General features: G+C 38.0%; 1 pseudogene; it reads right to left on the reverse strand.

Moving 5' to 3' along the window:
* The window catches only part of LOC116906177, a 37,369-nt pseudogene extending 17,918 nt beyond the window's left edge, over positions 1-19,451 (reverse strand).
* Between the last annotated feature and the right edge of the window lie 642 nt (positions 19,452-20,093).

Here is a 20,093-nt window from a genome sequence, read left to right on the forward strand (position 1 = left end):
GAGAGGGCAAGCCTAACATTCAATGAGCTAATCTAATTTCAGATTTTCTTGGTTCCAGGAGTACATCTTCTGACCATTATAATCTTTGTTCATGAACATGACAATGAAATTGATTTGGTAGAACATGAAATTATAAAGTCCCACAAAGATCAACCAGGCCAGGTTAAATCATATACATGGGATTCCTTATCCAGAAATAGTACAGTACACATGATGCTATGTAATGTAATATTAATACTATGGTTAGGTAGAGAATAGCACAGAACAATGGACCCAAACAACACACAGCCATCACAGCTGTCATCATTGCTCTTGGAGTTTCAGGTTCTTTGATTATGGAAGGCTGCTGATATGAATACTGTTTGTGGGAATATTCTCATTGAAATATTATTCTTGAAAGGGGTACTAGTGGCACTTGCCTTTAGTTCTCTAGAGTTAGAGACCTATTTTGATCTCCGTAAGTTCAAGTCTGGGCTCTTCTACATACTGAGTTCCAAGACATAGAGCACTGTACACTGAGACCCTGACTCACAAAAATACAAAAGTCAAAAACAAAATAAATAAACATGCAATATCAGAAAAGTAGAGAAGATGGTTGTGTGCATAACTCGTTTTTTTTTCTTTTCACAACTAAGATAGATTTTCCCAGATATATAGAGCCTTACCACCAGATTTAGAGCTCATGTCCTTGACTAATCTTTTAATCAGACTGTACAAAAGATAGAAGGAAATAATGGCTCTCAGGCAAAAAGATAGCTTTTTGGGGGAAGTTACTTACTATCACGCCTAAGCATACAAGTTCCATGCCTAGAAGGAGAGAAACAAACACCCCAAGCTGTCCTCTGCTTTCAGGGATCTCCATAACATGTACAAGGACCCACATACACACACACACACAAACACACACACACACACAAATAAATATGAAATATAATAGTTTGTCTCCTTTTAGACATTCTCTTATCTTTTTTTCCAGTTTCCTTTTTGTTTCCTTTCCTGAAAATTGGTTGCTAACTTCAGGGAGCTTTTCTGTGATAACCTACTTACTTCATTTCAATATTTATGTATTTAGTAGCTAAGTTCCAGGAAGAACGTTATCTTTGAAAGTCTTATTACTAGTAAAATTTAATATATGATAGCATTGTGTACTCTGCCATCAAAAGCTAGAAGAGATCACTTGTGTTTTGTTATTTAATTATTTCTTTAAACTTTTACCCCTGGATGCTAGTACATAAACATAAAACCATTTATACATCTGGCAAATGCAATTATTTGCAGATGGTGTCCAAATCTATATTTGTAAAAACAAAGCGAATGTTCCCTCATGCATGTACAAGCAAAGGCTTTGTGCAGTAAATTATTCTTGTTTTGCTGTTACAAAATTCTGTGTGCTGTTTTGTTTTCTTTTGTTTTGCCTTGTTTATACGCATTCATCACTTGGTCATAGATAAAGTTAACGTCTTTCAAAAGAAAAGGTGGCAGTTTTAAGGCTATTAATTCAAACTTATGTATGAAAGACAAGGTCCACAGAAATATTATCATTGTCCAAGATCACAAGGGTAGCTACTGACAGATTGGTAGGGGGTGCAGGGCTGAGGAGGTGTTTCATCAGTTAAATATTTGCTATGCCAGTTTGAGGACCAGAGTTTAGATTCTAGGGACTTAGGCAAATACTGAGTGGGCATGTTGCTTGTAACTACAGCCTCAGCCTCTGAAGTTGGAGAGAAAGGATCCCTGATGAATCTGACTAGCAAGACTAAGTGTGTCCATGTGCAATCACACTTCCTCTATGACTAAGATGTTTGAACAATTAAAAGTGATTCCTGACATCAGTCTTGGACCTCCACACCTGCATATACACTGGTATACAGATATTCACATACAGGTACATCTACATACATATGAAAACATGTAAATATACACATATAACACACCCACATGAAAAATGCTACAAAAACAAGATAAGAGTGTGCAACTCATGTATTTCATTCTACTCACTGAAGTCCCATGCTCTCTGTGTATCAGGTATATTATGCACATTCATACTTTCATAATTAATGATGTACATGCTATATTTAGTCTGGTGATGTTATCTCCGAATACAGAACAGTAAATAAGTAAATAATTGTTGTGATCATATTAGTTTATATTTTATGTTAATATATATTTATTACTGATAAGGTTATATTAAAATGTACTTAAGAATTTAATGACAAGTATATGTGCTCATATTAAGGAATTTTAAGTGGAGAGAAAAAGAGAAATAGTCTTTTATAATTGAATAATTGAGTTATTTCCTTAATAGTTATGAGCTAAATTATAATCATATATGAGTGCATCTATTAACCAGGCATAGTGAGCCAGCACGATTTTTAAGATGTGACTAGGAATATACATCCATCTCCCTCTCACCTTTTAAAATTGCATTTCAGTATGATTTGATTATTACATTCATGGGAAAGAATTTGGAGTTGCAAAGACTATTGCAATGACTTTCTCTTCTTAGAAAAAAATAGCCTTCGTTCACTTTAAGATGAAAAACCAAATTATCAGATCTGAACCTGAAAATGCCCTAGACTAGGAAAATGAGAACCTACTGTTTTTCATCCTAAAGGAAGTTTCCTTCCCCAAGCAGTTGCTGCTGACGCTGCTGCTTTTCTCTTCAGCTTCTCTCCACTCACAGAGACAGGGGGAGGTGAGAAAGAAAATAAAGGGGACAGAAGTCCATGATGGCTTTCTATGCTCCATCCAGTGAGATGTGGACAGCCCACACTTCTCTCTTTCCTTTACGAAGTTATTTGAACACACAGCTCTGAATACTTGTGATGGTTTTCCTTTGACTGTTCTTTTTCCAGAGAGCCTTTCTCTGTAGCCCTCTCTCAACTCAGGCCCCTGAATCTCCATAGATGGAATAGAACCGCCTTCTTTGCACACCCTCTACCTTGTTTAGTCTTGGACCATAGGTTCATTTCTTATTCTTACAGCAATACTTTGGCTTCATCCTCCATCTATTACCTGTCCTTTGGAGAGAGAGTCAGTGTCTATTCATTCTGTTTCCCCTCTAAGATCCAATGTCCAACTTTTACTTTATGGATCTGTACATGAACCAATGGGCTAGGCTGAAATTGAAGCTTTTGGATGTAGCTTTATATAAGGTACTAAATCCTCTCTGTGCCTCACTCTTATCCGCAGTAACAGGAGTGGCGTCTGCATTACAGAGCTTTAAATGTTTACTTTCCCTCATCTCTAATGTCAAAAATAGATCTCTTCACAGGTTGTTCAATGGATCAAGTAGGTCCATATTCGGGTATTTATTTCACTGACACTAAAAAAATAAGAAAACAATTGCTAGACTTCTTGTTAAGATTAATGAAATTAAATTTTCAGGTAACCATAGAAGGCTCACCTGAATATAATCTCTAAGGGCAAAAATACTATTTGAATGAAGTTTTAATGTCCTAAAATATTGAGAATCTCCAATATGCTTTTATTTTTATAGAAATGTAACATTCCATCCTCCCATCCTTTAGATACATTACAACTCACGATATGCCCCTCTATATAATGAAAGGGAGTAGCCTGCACATGTCTACAGGTTAGAATGTCTCAAATCCTTTTCTGGTTACCATAAACTATTGTTGCAGTATTGTTACCACATCCATGTCTGTCTTGTTGTAGGGAGCCATTCTGAGCTATACAGTCTTAAAGGATGTGGGGAGTGGGGGTGGCGGCAGTCCCAAGATGGCGCCCGGGACTGCAGCTAAGTCTCATGACTAGCACGTGACTTCCTCACACACCTGAAACTAGCCACGTCCATTGGGAGAGCTGTACAGGCGCACCATGATGCAAGATCAGGCCATGTGACATGGATCTATGAACTGAGATTACACAGTCTGGACGGAGGAGGCAGAGTTGAGGAAGGATATAAGGGAGTGTGCTCAGGGCCTGGGGGGAGAATGAGGGGAAGAAAAGAGAGATTGCTGCTTGTATGCAAAAAGAAAGATTCCTGAATAAATTGCTTTTTGGTGTCGCTCCTTTCTGGGGGACGGAGACAGAAGCAACATCTTGTCTCTGTAAAAAAAAAGTAAAAGTCACTAAAAATAGCTTCTGAAGTAGCCTCAGACATACAGAATTCTCAAAATTATGTAGCTGTAAATGGACACTTAAGCAGTCCTGGATGGATGCTTATTTAAGTGTAGCTACATCCAGTGGTCTTTAAAAATGAGGTGCAAATATTTCCAATGAACGAGCATGTGGAAAGACTCCCACTCCAATAAGCTGCAGCAGGCTCAAAGCTACAAACTGATCTTGAAATATCTAGGATAATATATTCTCCCAACACACTTAATGTCAAGGGTGGCAGTAGTACTCTGTAGTGCAGTCCTTGATAGTGCCTAAAACACCATTCTAGAGGCTGGAGAGATAGTTCAGTCAGCAAAGTGGGTACTACAGAAGCAGAGGGAACTGACTTCCAGCATCCACATAAAAAGGCTAGGTATGGTGGCACATCTGTCACCTCAGTGCTATGGTAGAAGGCAGAGATAGAAGCTTATGGGTCAGTCGAGCCACTCAAAAAGTAGCAAAAGAAGACACTCAGTATCAATCTGTGGCCTCTATACACATTTATGTAAATCACCAAACACACACACACACACACACACACACACACAGAGAGAGAGAGAGAGAGACTGTAAATTATTTAATGTCAGTTTCTAACTCATCCGTATTATCTGTTGCCATACTTGATTATAGAGACCTTTGAACTCTGTCAATTGAACAAGTATTTTGTAGCCACCAAGAGTGATCGAGTAAATCTATAGTATGATCATTATATAATAGAAATTCTCAAAAAAAAAAAAAAAAAACCCAAAACAATGTTTGTGTATCTGTAGGACAACAGAGGATGTAAAAGGAAGTTTTAGAGCTGTTTATTTAAACATGGTTATTTCAGATCTTCATCTTACTAGTTCCTTGAGAAAATTTGTTTTCCAAGATGAATCTTGTTTGCAGTTGTATTTTGAAGAATTGGGTTCTCGTTGTTATTGTTATTGTTGTTGTTGTTGTTTTACTTAAATTTCTTAAGATTAGATAGGGTTTAAGAATCCTTGAAATCCTTGGTGTATTTAAGGAAGCCATAGGATCATCGTCTCTTGTTTGGATGAATGACATACATGATTCCTCATTTGTAACAAAAAGCTGTGAAGAGTTGAGTGACATTGGATTGCTCACTGAACTCTATTTCAAGAGTTAGCAAAGTGAACTCACTGTCCCTTCCTCCCAAGAAATGTCATCTTTCTTTATGTTTATTTTCTGTCTCACTAGACCACCTCCCTGCACATCTCCAAAGCTTGGCAGCCCTGTGTTGTCATTGATGCCTTCTTTCTTGTCCCTGGCTGGCACTAGTGTTAACAACCTCTGAGAACCCTCCTCTTCTCACTGCTGCTAACCCGGACTTCAGTCCTTCATTTTGCTTACTGAAATAAATCTTCGAGCTACCGCTTTGCTTCTTGATTACATGTTGATTATTTTGTATAATTATACCAGGCTGAATATTACTAGACCAATAATATGCTGAGATGGCTTGCCAGTCTAAACGTAAATAGCAATCAAGTGTTTTTCAAGACACCTGTCCTATTTTTATTCGCGATCTGGATATTGGTAGCCATGCTTCCTTAGGTCCATTGTGGTTCATTTGCTTGTTTGTTTTGGTTGTCAATATTTAATAATTTAGATGATTAATGCTGGACTTTTATTGCTTTTGTTGACAAAAAAAGCAGTAAAACACAAAGAAACAACAGCAACAACAAAATCCAGGGACTGTGGTTTCTCCAACCCGACTGACTTTCTGCCCTCGTGTACTCTTCTAAAGAGAAGCTCTTTCTCTACCTCTTTTGTTCCCAATGTTTTCTCTTGCCTCCATGTCATAACAATGGCAGTATCATACATTAACTTGTCCATTTTTGCTGTAGTTCCATCTATGTCCCACATGCTTTCTCATCTATACATAGCATTTCTTAGCCTAGCATTCAAGGCTCTCATGAGCTGCTATTGTTCTCTGCCTCTCCTCCCTACCTGTGTCTGTCTCAACCATACCCACTGCTTGCTACTCCTACCATGGACTGGGGATCATTTTGTGCAGTTAGACTGTTTGAAGCCACATTCAATGCCTATTCCCATTGGGTCTAATACTTTGGACACTGAGTGATTCTTAGTGTGTTTTTTTGTTACTCATTTGAAAAATGGAAAAAAAATGGTGCCTGTTTAGTAAATAAAGGCATGGAAGCTTCTAGCATTTTCTCAATGCACAGCAAAATTCAGCTATTGTGGATTTCCTCGTAAATATCTTACTCCAGAAGTTTAATAGTTAAAACATGCTTTGATCATGTATTTTGTCTTCTGGTCTATCTCTAGGTTTCCTTTAATGTCCAATTTATATGCTACCATTGAAAAGTCCATCTTGCTTTCCCCATCAGAATTCATTCCTCCTTTTGTTTATGTGAGTGTGCAGAGCTCATAGATATAGTCATTTTATGAACCCACCAATGCTTTCACTGGTCTTTCCAGCTACTCCAGGGAAAGGATAACATCTTATAGGTTGCCTTGTCTTCAGAGTATCTAGCTTCCTGGTGTGCAAATAGCCAGTGCTCAGCAAACGCTTATCACTTGAACCAAAGTGGAGCCATGTGTTTGCCTTTGATGCACCAAGCAATTACAAGCTGAGTTCATCTCAAACAGCATCAGCTTCAATCCGTTTATTGGAAAAGTAGGAAGGCAAACAAATGTGAACATCAAATAATGTTTGCAAGATCAATTAATATGACAAAATAAGTCCCCGACTCCCAGCACTGTCACCCTGAACTTGCCGCTCTCTTGCCTTTTTATTTATCCACGAGGGGCAGCCCCACTAAGATGACAGTGAGGTTACACGCCAGGGCTAGTAGGAGCCAATTATCTGCAATGTTATGCTGGGTCAGGTCGCCAGTATTACCAGATGTCATGTCAGAGTGAAGAGAGTGACAACATCCACATTGTTGAAATCTATAATTTACAAGATACACAACTACAGTTAGCAGCATCACACATTATGTGGGGGGACATTGCAATACACATTTCTTATCTAATTAGTAATTTTTTATAACCATGTCATTAGCATCAGCACTGTGACCTAAGATGCTTGCAGTATATTGCAGAAAGAATGTTTAAGTGTGAGCAATGTGCCCAAGATCACACATTTAGAAAAAGTGGACACTTCTACGATTCTAAAGGCCTTCGCTTAGTTCCCAGGAGAATTTCATTTCAGTACAGCCTACGATTTGAGGCGACCATACAGCTGATCTACGCAGGCATTCTTCCCGACTGCTGAGAACATCTTTGACTAAGTGTCGCCTGGAATTTTTTAAAATCTCATATGCATTTCCTTCATATATGTTAATATTTGCTTTAAAATCTTATTTTTTTTAAAAACAGCTCAGCTGTAGCACCTCACCCTCCCCTACAGTCACATGTGAGGGACATGCCACACATCTTTGTTTCCATGACACAACTGGCAATTCTTCTCAGACTACTCTGTTCTCATGTCTTTACACAGGACACATGCTCTTTGAGAAACAGATTACTCATACTCTCTCGTTTGTAGCTATAGATTTTATCACAGCTCTTGCGGAATTATGCCCATATATTAACATATGCTTCATAGATTCAGAGCAGAGGGCGCATGTTACTATGAAGTAGAACTTCCAATCACATGATCACAACAGAGAGGCAACTTATGGCCAAGAACGACTACCTCCTGTTCCAGCCCTTTACCCTTGCTGCTGCACTCAATGAGCAGAAATGATTTATTCCCAGTCGAATGTTTCTACCTGTGCTGTAGGCTGTTGTTTCAGCCATCCATTACATATTTAATTTCCTATGGTGTTTCAACTTCCTTTTTAAAGCTACGGGCATTTTTCAAGATCAGAACATTTCCAATTTAAATAGAGGTCTATGCTTTTCTCCCTCAAACTAAAAGCCTGTGTATGATGGCAAGAGGAGATGGTCAACCACCCAAGAATAGACGTTACCTTGTGGCACAAAGCACTTATTTGGCTGTGATTTTTCAAAATGTGTGCACGGAAGAGGTTCGGTTCTGAAAGCTAGAAGCAACTCATTTAAAGGAACTGAAAAACAAAATCTTTAAAGGAAGTCGAAGCACCCAGGTTTAAGGAAGAAAGCTGGGGTGGCCCATAGCTTTTATTTATAGCCTTAGATCTTCTAAGAAAGTAAAGCAAGGTGAGAATTGCGCCGTTTCTTTCTGTCAAAACACATTGCTACTTATAGGCTTAGGGAGGCTGCCAATAAAATATTGCTTCAGCCCCCAAGGTTCCACAAGAATAGATTCTTGGAGAAGATTATTGTTGACAGTGCACGTGTTGATATAGCCAGAACTTAATAGCTCCTGGCGAACAGCAGCCCTTTTTGTTCTGTGCGAGCAGTTCTTCCTCTGTTGGGCAGCCAAACAAAGCACGTTTAGTGTGTTTTCAAAGTGGCACAGCGACAAGGGTGGGATGTTACTCATTAATCTTTCCCAAATAGTGGGAAACAGAGTCCTGTCTGGGAAGCTTCTGGAAATAGAGTCCTTTCCCTTTCCAGTTCTGAGATAAAAGTTGATGTTTGTCTTCCTAAAAATTTCTTCCTCTAATGTCTTCTTTGAGGGCTTGAATATTTTGCATCTCTTTCTATGAGCGCCATAACTCTATCAGCTTTCTGTAGACACAAAAGTAAGGTGGAGAAATAAGAGAGGGAGTATCCTTGAAATCACCTTTTCCTCTATTCACATACAATATGTAAAATAATCAGCCAAAGTCTATGTCTCAAAATTATTCTTTCCTAAGAAAACAAGTTTTGGGGGGGGGTTCGGTGGGCTCCAGATTCAGCAACAGTATGTCTATTGTAGGTAGTTAAGGCCTGGATGGAAATAATTTGGATGCCCCCATACTTAAATGTGCTTGATACATGTAGACCTGTGACAGAGGTCTGACTCCAATTTTGGCTAATGATGAGATTTAGGTGACATAACTTCTCAAAGCCTAGTTGTCCTTGCCAAAATGGATGTAATTATAGAACTCGATTCCCAGCAGACTTGACCTGTGAAATTAAATTTCATAATTAACATATGCAAAATATCCTAGTACCTGGAGTCACTCCCTCACTGTCTTTTATTTCTCTCCTGCTTACCCTTGTTTTTATTTTCCCGTTCTCTTCACTTCTCACCTTAACTTCATCCCTTTGTCCACTGTTCTCCTTCCCAACTATTGAAGCACATTCATTTGTCCTACATGCTGATAATTCCCCTAGGAAACTATTTATACGTTATTGAGGCCTCTGCACAAATGAAAGCAAAGGGAATTCTATTTTAGCCTGAATTCTATTTACTTTGGAAATAACCTAGATTTGTATTTTGGTATAATTTTCTCTAGGCTTCTAACTGGAAAGGACTGCGGTTCTCTGAGTGCACTCCCACAGCTGGCTCTATTGTTTGGTAGAAGGGGCATCATAAAGCAGACGCTCCAGTGTGCTATTCGAGGGAACACATGGCTTTCCTTTAGGCTCTCCTGATTTCTGTGAAATGTCCTGTTTGCTTGTCAGGTCAAAGTGCACTCTAAGCAGTAATTGAAGGCAGAGCATAGAAAGCTTGCTTACTTTATATTGGAACCCTCCAAGGTGAGACAGGCAACAGGACTCTGGCATTTTGCTTGTCCTCATGCAAACTCAATTATTTAATTGATCTTGAACAATTTTAATATGCAACGATGACCTCAGGATCATCTTCATCCCCAAGCCTGTCTCTGCTTCTAGCATCCAAGTCTTCTGTGGTCCTTAGCCCTTCTGATTCTTTAGCACAACCCAGGCTTGGATAATCCTGCACATACTCATTATGTACCATAAGCAAGTTATAAAATAATAAAACAATTTGATGAAACAAGTTGCTTTTTATTTTAACTCACCTCCAGTGTTCCTGCTGAAAGTAATTTTTAAAAACTCTGTCTAATGTCCTTGACTTCTTTCACCTTGTATACTTGATGCAAGGCCTTGTTTCTCATAGAGTAATTCACACTGCATTTCTGAAAGACTTTCTCAAAAAAGAACATGGTCATTTCTTTGTAAATTATGTATAGTTACTGGGGTAAACAACACATTGGTAGTCTGGTTAACTGATAAACACGTTATTATATATATATATATATATATATATATATATATATATATATATATAGACTGAAGTGGTTCTTGTGGGTTCACAGAGAACACCCTCCATTTCCTTCACGTCATCTACTCACTAGAACATAGGTCATGCTCTTAATCCCTCGTCATACTTTCCTCTTGCCTCATCATTCTGTCCTGATCCCTACATTGTTTCATCCCTCTCAGCTCCTTTTTCATTTCCTTCAGATTCTTTCTGTGTAGGTGCAGGGATTGCTTTCTCCATGGAGGTGTCTATTCAGCCACGGAAAATCAGATTCTATGGGGTCAAAACCATAGCCATTGCTTACCACAGCACATCTGGCCTCAGGGACTCCAGCATTTGCATGCTTCTCCCACCTTAACATAGTACAAGGCTCATGGTGACAGCTTCCTTAATGGTGGGTGATTAGGTGAACACTCTACATCACCTTAAAAATAGAGAGTTGAACAAGCAGAATAAGGAGTTCGCTCTCCATAGTCATGCTGGAGTAATATTGACTTAATAGGGACCAGCTTAAAGGTTGTTCTGCATTTGTGAACTAACTAGTTTCAATTTTATTTATAATGATAGTCAATGGTAGTCAAATGCATATATATATATATATATGCAGAGAGAGAGAGAGAGAGAGAGAGAGAGAGAGAGAGAGAGAGAGAGAGAACCAAGATATTGGCATGTAAAACACTTGTGTCTCAAGGTTATAGAAATGGAAATCAGATGCATGGAATTAATCTAAGGTAAGACAATACTCACAGCTTGGGCACCATACATCATGGAGCTTTTCATAGTGGATACATTGCATTTTTCATTTCATCTTCAATTTCTCTAGTCCTAGAACCTTCACATATGCCCAGTGATGCTCCAGGCATTAGTTATTACATCCATAAAGCAAGTGCTAAAAATGACTAAATTAGATTATTTTTGAAAAGACTATTATTATATTAATATTTGATTACCAACATATAATATTATATATATATATAAAACATTAAAAACCAATGATTAAAAATAATAATAGTGATTGTTAATTAAACATTATTTAGTTGTAACATCATCTCTGATCTGAATATTGACTGTATTAGATAGGCTCCATATGTATGCAGTCCACACAAGGAGAGGCATGCTGTACATATGATCTGACTCACTCTTTGAGAAGGGTACCAGTTCATGAAGTAACGGTATCACCTATCTGTGTCATAACAGCTACAAGATCATTGTGATTACTGTTATTATAAAATGTGCTTTTATTTTATGTGAAAAATTTCATGAAGAAATGGAACTCTTACCCCCCCATTGCATTCTTCCAAAAGAAAGAAAATAATTTCCCCTCTCTCACTGTACTTCAGAAAATGTGATTGTATTTTCTTTCCACAAAAATCAATCCTTTTCAGGGGCTTCCATATACTCTTTTTAACAATGATCCACAGCTTCTGCCAGGCATTGGGACATTCTTGACATGGGTGCAGTAGGGGATGGGACAGGAATGAACATCTCTGAGTGCCGCTGCATGTGGGTGGTCCTGCCTCTCTCCCAGCTCCACCCTTCTCCAGAAGACTTGCCAAGGGAATTTCACAAAGGGAAATACGTCTCCAGGGTGGCATTCCCTCTTTCAAAATGTGAGAAAACACATTGGCAGAAAGAGGGTTTTCAGGACTGATGGAAGGTGTGAGATTCAGGAAACAATTCTTAACCTCTTAATGTGTGTTCCCCCGAGACTGCTGTACAGTCTAGCTTTTAACCAAATTGACATGACAGTCCCGAGAAAAGATAATAGCATATATTCATTCATTCTTCAAGCATGTACTTAGAGGCTAAGCAGCACAGTATAACACAGGAGTTGAAAAACACTCATTCTGTTGGACTAGTGATGTGGGCCAAGTTTTGTAATTGCTGCATAATAGCTACATATTTAAAATATGTATTAAGGCAGGGATATGGTAAAGGAAGTTCTAAGAATTTCTGGATAAGGCAACCATGCGAGAGGGAACATGTTTGTATGCTTACTGGAAAGCTAAGGAAGACCACGTTGGCTGAGGGAACACAGTGTGACTAAAGGAGAGCTAAAGGAGGCCATACACTGATGTAGGTCAAGTGACAAGGTTAAGACATCAGGCACTGGCCAAGGTGATTAACTTAACTCATTGAAACTATTCAGAGTTTTAAAAACAGTGCATTGGGAAACTCTTAAAGATCAAAGAATAAAAAAGAAGATAATTGCTTGCACCTTAGAAACATGAATATAGTGAGTTTTAATGCTGGGTGGGAATATGGCTGAAAAGTTCAGGGGTCTTGTGAAGGCAGGCCATATAGGAGAGTGTGACAGTCATTCTACTGAAAAGTAATACAATCATCTCTCATAAGAAACAGAGAGTGTAGGAGAGAAGAGAGTGTGTGAAATAGGACTCAACAAAGTCCAAGTAGGTTCTGATCTGGGTTATCAGGTAGATTTGGGGTACGCATGCCCTAACTGAGGAAATAGAGGTTAGGTGGGGAGAAAAGTTTTCATTAACCCCCTGATCAATTTGAGAACACAGATGGGCTCGTATAAATGAAGCTTGTATGAAGACTTTTATTTGGACATAGATTTAAGAGGATGGATCTAAAGAGTTTCAGTTTAAGTGTCCATAATATAACCATAAGAAGAAGGGCAACTGCTTCTGAACTCATAATGCAGACAGAATAACATAGAGGATCACAAAGAGACCCCCAGAGCTATAACGGTTCAGTTGAATATCCCAGCTTCGTAACTCACCTGCTGTTTACTTTTGAGCAAGTGATTTCACATCTCTGAGCATCGTGTACTCCTCAAAAAAGTCCAGGTAACATGGAATCCACCTCGCAATAGTGCTATGAATATAGATCAAATAGATATCCTTTCAAAACTTGTTTCAACAAGTAAGAAAGTCAAGTGTTAATACTGAAGATACTGAATGAAAGGGCTTAGGAAGCACAGACAAGTGGTGTGAGAGGAAGTTTAGGAAGCATTCTAGGCAGTCCCAACATAGAAATATGGAAAATGGACTGCTAACGTGTATAAAAGGAACAGAGGCAGAGAGGAAGAGGAAGGCTTTAAGAGAATCTCTCCCTGGAAGACAATGGAAACCAGACATCCAAAGAATGTCTAACAGAGACAAATGCCAAATCATAATTCAATTAAAATTAAAATTTTGGAGTGTCTTTGCACTTGGTAGTTCTGGTATTCTATTTAAATTAATATGTTTTCAGTAAAAATAACCATGGTTAGTGGGATTAGAATAAATTGAAGACAAAGATGGGAACATATTTACATGGTTTTTTTTTTTTCAAAATGTTTGAGAGTGTGAAGAAGAGGGAGGGTAGAAATAAACAGGGATATAGAGGGTAGGGAAGTATTGAGGGGAGAATGCTAATACTTGTTGCTTTTACTTTGAGGGGTACATAATTATGTTCATAAAAACAGGAAGACAGGAAGTCTGAAAATACACGAAAGAGAATAAATTCATCAGGTAAACCACACAGTAGAAATAAGAATTTCTGTTGCTTTCAATAACTTTAGAAAAGCTCTCAGGAGCAGTGGCTTTCTAGAGATTACCCAGCTCATTCCAACCCAGAGCGTGGCTAGGGTCCTCCAAAGCCTGATCTCCAAAGTTTTGCGATCATTGGTCTCTCACAGTCTGCTGTCAATTTGAAGCCAGTCCACGCACTGCTTTTTTCTGTACCCCTCCTGCTCCAGACTGCGCAGCCCAACTCAGTACTACTCTAATTTCCTTAAAATTGTGTTTCTCAATTGTACAAACCCATCTCAGATCGGGATGTGGTTGTGATGTCTGAATTAGAGAGTAGAGCCACAGAATACTTTCTGTAACATGAAGAGATCTTTAAGACTACACTGTCTTTGCTCCAAATTTCTGGTATTCATTGTACTTGGAAGGCTCCCAGGGCTGCTCATGTCATCACCCCGCTGACCTTGAACCAAAGAGTCAGCTTTGCTACTGGGCTTCCCTACTGTGCTCATGGCCCTTTATTAGTTTCCACCTTGATGCCTGTCTGTCTTTTCATCTTTTACAGCATCTCAGGTTACTGCTCTTCTTTCTGAACTTCTCTTTGCCACCCTTGAAGAACTTAGTGAATACATTCTTGTCCACTCACTTATGTGCTATTAAGTCAAATGGAGTCCCATAGTCCATTCATCCACATTCAATTTCAATTGCCTTTTTGTTCTGAGATTGTCTCTGTGAAACTGCCGTGTGATTCTCCCCTCTTGAAGCAAAAGGTATTTGATAGAGTAGTTAGCTATGTGAACTGTGATTTAGATACACAAGCAACGGTGACAGCTGGTATCAGGTGGGTACAATTTTTAAACCTAGAGAGTATTGTCTATCACTTTACAGCTCTACGTCCTCAGGTAGTGATGAATTACAGAATACAAATTTCAGTTTTACCCTTCCCCTTTTGTTCTCATGATCCCCTTCATTCTTCCACTCCTCCCTTCTTCCTTCACTTCTTCTTTTCCTTCTATTCCTCTCTCCATTCCATTATCCTTTTTTGCTTCCTTCTTTCCCCATGGATTCTTCCCCTGCTCCTTACGACCCTCCATGCATCTCTACTTCCCACCTTTACTGTTTTTCTTTTTCTTTCTTTTTTAGGTCTATATTCAGAACTATGTCAGTGGGTATATTTGCTTATTAAGTATAGGACTTTTAAGACATAGCTACAATAATTCATGGCTTGGTATTGGTAATGCATGATGAAGGAGGGAGGTGGCCAGTGGTCAGCTCTGACCCACGAGCTCAGACTTTTGAACTCCAGTTTTTTAAATTTTTGTTTGTGTGTTTGTGTTTTCCTTTCCTTCCTGTAGTCATATAGGTGACCCTAAGTCAAATAATCAACACTTTGCTCCAAATACAAAGGTGGAGAAAGATCTGTTGCTGTGTTTGGAAACAAAAATGTATCTTAAAATTCCTGGAGGAACCCCAAAAGTTGATTGTAAATTTCAGTTGCTTTCTTTGTAGAGAAAATCAGGGAAAAAGAAGACACGAGGAATCAGCAAGAGTTTTGCGCATCCACTATGCTGACTCCTCAGAGAAGACAAAATATCAGCTTCTGTGGTCCACTTTCTCCCAGACTTTCAGTCATTTATTTAGAAGAAATTCTTATCATTTATGCAACTGTGTCTGCATGTCTGTTACAGAAATCAAGTAGTTTTGCCCTTGCCTCTGCTTTTCCATCTCTTGTCCTGTGATTTCAGCTGTTTTCTAATTGCCAAGTATAAACTCAGTGATATTTTACTAATAGCTCCAATTAACACGGATTTCTGTGTAAATTATATTCTTTCTACAACCAGTATTCATACACTTTTTGAAAATATAATCCATAATCATATATTCTTCTCACAACTCTTTTTTGGGGTTATTCAAATCAGAATATTATCTTTATTATAGCTATTAGCATACACCTTCTCTTATGCAGAGGATCATTTAAATTTTTGTTTGTTTGTTTTTTCCTTTCCTTCCTGTAGTCATATATGTGACCATAAGTCAAATAATCAATACTTTGCTCCAAATACGAAGGTGGAGAAAGATCTTTTGCTGTGTTTGGAAGCAAAACTGTTTTTGAAAATTCCTGGAGGAACCCAGGAATTGTCTAACAGTTATTTTTTTCTGTAATTTTGTTGACAATTTTTTCTGCGTGGTGCCCTAAATCTAAGTAGATTTCTGGATGGCTTTCAACTGACAGATTTAAAAATGCACATGTGCGTTCACTGATATACTTTTGTACCATAGTCTAAAAATAGTGGCAGGCACTAATGGTTCATTTTCAACCTTTCATATTTTATGAATTTATTTATTCTCTTAATTATATTGTCTTCTGCGTTAATGGAAGAAAAGCTTAGGGAATGCAGAATTCATAGATAGTTGGGTATATTAAATGTTCTTAAATTTGATGGCCCTGTGAGTAATGTCAGAGCTTACTCCATAAATAGTTTCATTGTACTGTGAATATAAGCATTGAGCATAAAATCAGGACTCTCTTTGGCACCCTGTGAAGAATGTCTAATGGCCTATCATACTCCAAGCTGAAACAGTACTGGAGCATGAGTTAAGAACATCTGTTTAGAATGATTTTCCAGTAAGACCTGCTTCTTTTACAAGGAAAAAAGCTGAAGAAAACATCAAGTGCTTGCTATTACATCATGCTGCAGACTCTACACCTCCGAAAGCACAGTTATGGGAGCTTAACCCCCATCCCCAAGAAACTGTCAATAAAACTGGCCCCTTGTAGTGATCTGTGAACATTCTTGGAGGGGTGTTGTTGAAAGGACATCTCAGCTTGACCTCCAATGGAAAATATATTTTCTAGTACAGTTTTAAAAGAAAATTTGCCCTGGACAGCACCCTACTAGGCAATCTTGGTTGGATGCAAGAGTGAAGCCCAGTAAAATTAAAATAAGGTAAATAAAAAAAAAAAACCCTAAAACAAATATGATTCATGAAATGGCTAGAATGAGGAATGATTTAGAGTCATATATCACATGGTGTGTGTGTGTGTGTGTGTGTGAGAGAGAGAGAGAGAGAGAGAGAGAGAGAGAGAGAGAGAGAGAGAGAGAGACAGAGACAGAGACAGAGACAGAGACAGAGAAAGAGATTTTATCCCTTTCAAAGTTTCATAAGGAAGTCTTTCCTGATGCAAGGTATTTGCACAACTAACAAAATCACGTATAAGCCTGCACAATAGAATCCCTTTCAGTGGAAGAGCGACCATTTTAGGAGCATATGCAACAATGATCAGAGAGAGTGTAGTGCCAAAGAGAAAAGTCCTGGACTTTTGCTTTGGAAATTTTTAATCATTCAATCATTATTGCACATTAAATCAGCTTCACTTCCATTATTCTAAAATACTTTGAAACCAAGCCAGAGATACCCGGTTATCCAAGGGATACGTCTATCTCATTGTGAGAACCATACAGTATATATTTTATAGGAGAGCTTTGTAAAATGTAAAATATTATAAAATAATTGCTCCGATTTTGAAAAATGGTTGTAGAAAAAAAAACAAAGTTTTTAAAGAAAATCTGTATTTTGCACTTGATTCTCAATTACACTGTCAAAAACTAAGTATTATAAATAGATGGAACTATTAAGTAAAATGCCTAAATCTTACCAGAAGATCTCAAATATTGGCTTTTATGTCATTAAAGGTCATTTATTTTGTTCACTATTCCTTTAAACTGTCTGTAAAATTGCAAAGTCCCTCCCTTTTATTTCTTTTTTCTTTTAGGTATTGAAGAATTTGAGTATACAGGCTACAAGTGTCCAAAGAGTTCCCTAAAATAATCTCCATTGTGATGCTTGGTCCTCATTGTCCACTCCAAGGGACTTAGGATCATCATGGAAACTGTCCTTGGCATGTTTGTAAGGGCATTTCCAGAGGACTTTGATGTAAGGTAGAAGTCCCAGTCCTAAATATTGGTCCTAAATTTCCACAAGCTGGCTTCTCAGGCTGTTTAGAAAAAGGGAGAGTGTGAAATACAAGCTAGCACAAACGTACATTTTTTTCCCCTGCACTTTGACTGCAAGTGCAATGGAACCAGCTACCTCCTGCCATCATAAATCCCATGCTATGATGGAGTGCAGTCCTGGGAACTGTAAGCCATAAGAGTCCTCTCTTTACTTAGCACGTGGCTCTTATCAAGTATTTTGTTGCAGACACATGGCAACTCACCTATAAACCCACCCTTCCCTTTCTTTCACTGTTTTCCAGGGTACCAGAGACAAGAGGTCCTCAGAATGGGGTGTGGTAGGAACCTAAGCCATGAGATTTTTATCAGGAACATCCCTTTTTAACAGAACAGAATGAAACTTAGAAGAAACTATATTTTAAAAAATAAATAACAGGGCCAGGAGAGATGGCTCAGTGCTTTAAGAGAGCTTGCTGTGCTTGAAGAGTTGAATTCTGTCACCTGTATCTAAGTTGGGCTGTTTTTGGACAACTGTCACTTCTAGCAGGTTTGGTGTCATCTTCTATCCTTCTTGGGTACCTGCACTTATGTACACATGCTCAGACATATACATAAAAACATATAAGCACATAAATAAATGGTAGTAAAATAGGTAAATAATAAATCTGTAAAAATGTTAATGTACGACATGAGGAATATAGTATCATATTATTAGGCAGTACTTAGTGTTAGCATTTAAATATTTCCATCATATATCATAAGTATACAAGTTTAATTAACTTATGAATTTAAATATTTCAAGATAACAGTGATATGCATATATATTATTTTCAATAAAACATTTGGTAAGTAATGTATGTTATCATTCCCCATGTCAGAGCATCCATATATCTTGATTCCCTTTGATAATTATGTACTCTCCAGAAGTCAAATGTTGTTATGTTATGAATGATCTTTCTTCATTTCAATTTATGTAAATACAGTGCTAAGTTTAGAGAATTAGCTTACCTTGGTTTTCTTGTACTACTCTGTATTACTGTAATAATGAAAATAATTAATGTATTAATTAAAATAAAATATATTTAGTTCCACAGTCACAACAACAATATATTAGTACTTATTGCCCAACCTTCTGTGATTAGTGCTATTATATTGTTAAGAAGTATAGAAAATTCTATGTGACGGTTCTTATCTGGCTCTCCATATGGTCCAGCATGACTTGATCTTAAACACAATACAGAAGAAACAGATACATACATAGGAGGACTAAGTATAGAGCTGAAACTCTGGAGGGCTTGCCTTATGCAAGAAGCTCTGGATTAGATCCCCCAAACCACATAAACTAGTGAGGTGGTCCAGACTTGTAATTCTAGTCCCTAGGACAGGCAGGATTAGGAGTTCAAGGTCAGCCTATTGGGTTCAAGGCTATTGTGTTAGAAAATGCTGCCAATAAACCAAACCAACAACACAACAGAAAAAACGAAATGAATACAAAGAATCAGTATGAGAGAGGTATTCATGTTATAAAGTTTAAATTGTCAAAGAACTGGCCAAAAAAAAAAAAATTGTTCGGTCAAGTTTCTGCCTTCCTTCAGTGAGGTCATTCAGTTCTTCTTTACAGGTAAAGGCTCTCAGGTTACAGGTTCAAGTTCATATCATGAAAGCATGTCAGAAAAGAGATGTAAAACTGAGTTCATTCTTTCCTGTTGTACAGCTTCCTGTCTAGTTTGACAGCACTGTGTCTCATCCACCTCACAACTCCGGAACATAGCGTGCAACAGGCTGGGACATATTGACTCTGACAGTAATCCACTGTCAAACGTAAAGCCCATTCGAGCATGCCTATGAAAACAGACTCATGGAGAAGCCGCAAGCAAAAGGCCGCCTCATTATCACAGGTGAGTAAGCGAGAAATGAGTTCTAAAGATTGTCGAGTAGCTGATGTGCTGTGAGTGGTGGGCCACATTTCAGAGCTGCACCGTTACACCACCAAAGCCTATCGGCCTGTGGATTCCTGTGGTTTCACCAATTTCACAGGAGGAACAGAGAAACGTAAAGGGATAAAATGGCATCCCTAAGATTACAAAAGTTCAAAGCACCTGAAGCAGGCAAGGAAAATGTTCACCCACTTGTAATTGTTATATGACTCTGTGTGTACTTGCGTGTGTGTTAGAAACAAAATATTATTTTTCATCGCATTCAGATAACTCATGTTAAAATTTCATTTTTATGGATAATTTTCCTGCCAATCCATACACTAGCAACAAGTGTAAGTCAAGGAAGATTAACAAAGTGAAAGATAAGGAAGTAATATTTTAATTGAGATGTATTTAAAAGATGTAAAAAGCAAACACACAAAAAGTCTGTCTCTCCTCTTTCCTTCTCCCTGCTTTCTTTCTTTTCCTTACTCATACTAAAAAACAAGGATTTAAC

Source organism: Rattus rattus, chromosome 7 (genome assembly GCF_011064425.1).
Source record: "Rattus rattus isolate New Zealand chromosome 7, Rrattus_CSIRO_v1, whole genome shotgun sequence".
Lineage (NCBI taxonomy): Eukaryota > Metazoa > Chordata > Mammalia > Rodentia > Muridae > Rattus > Rattus rattus.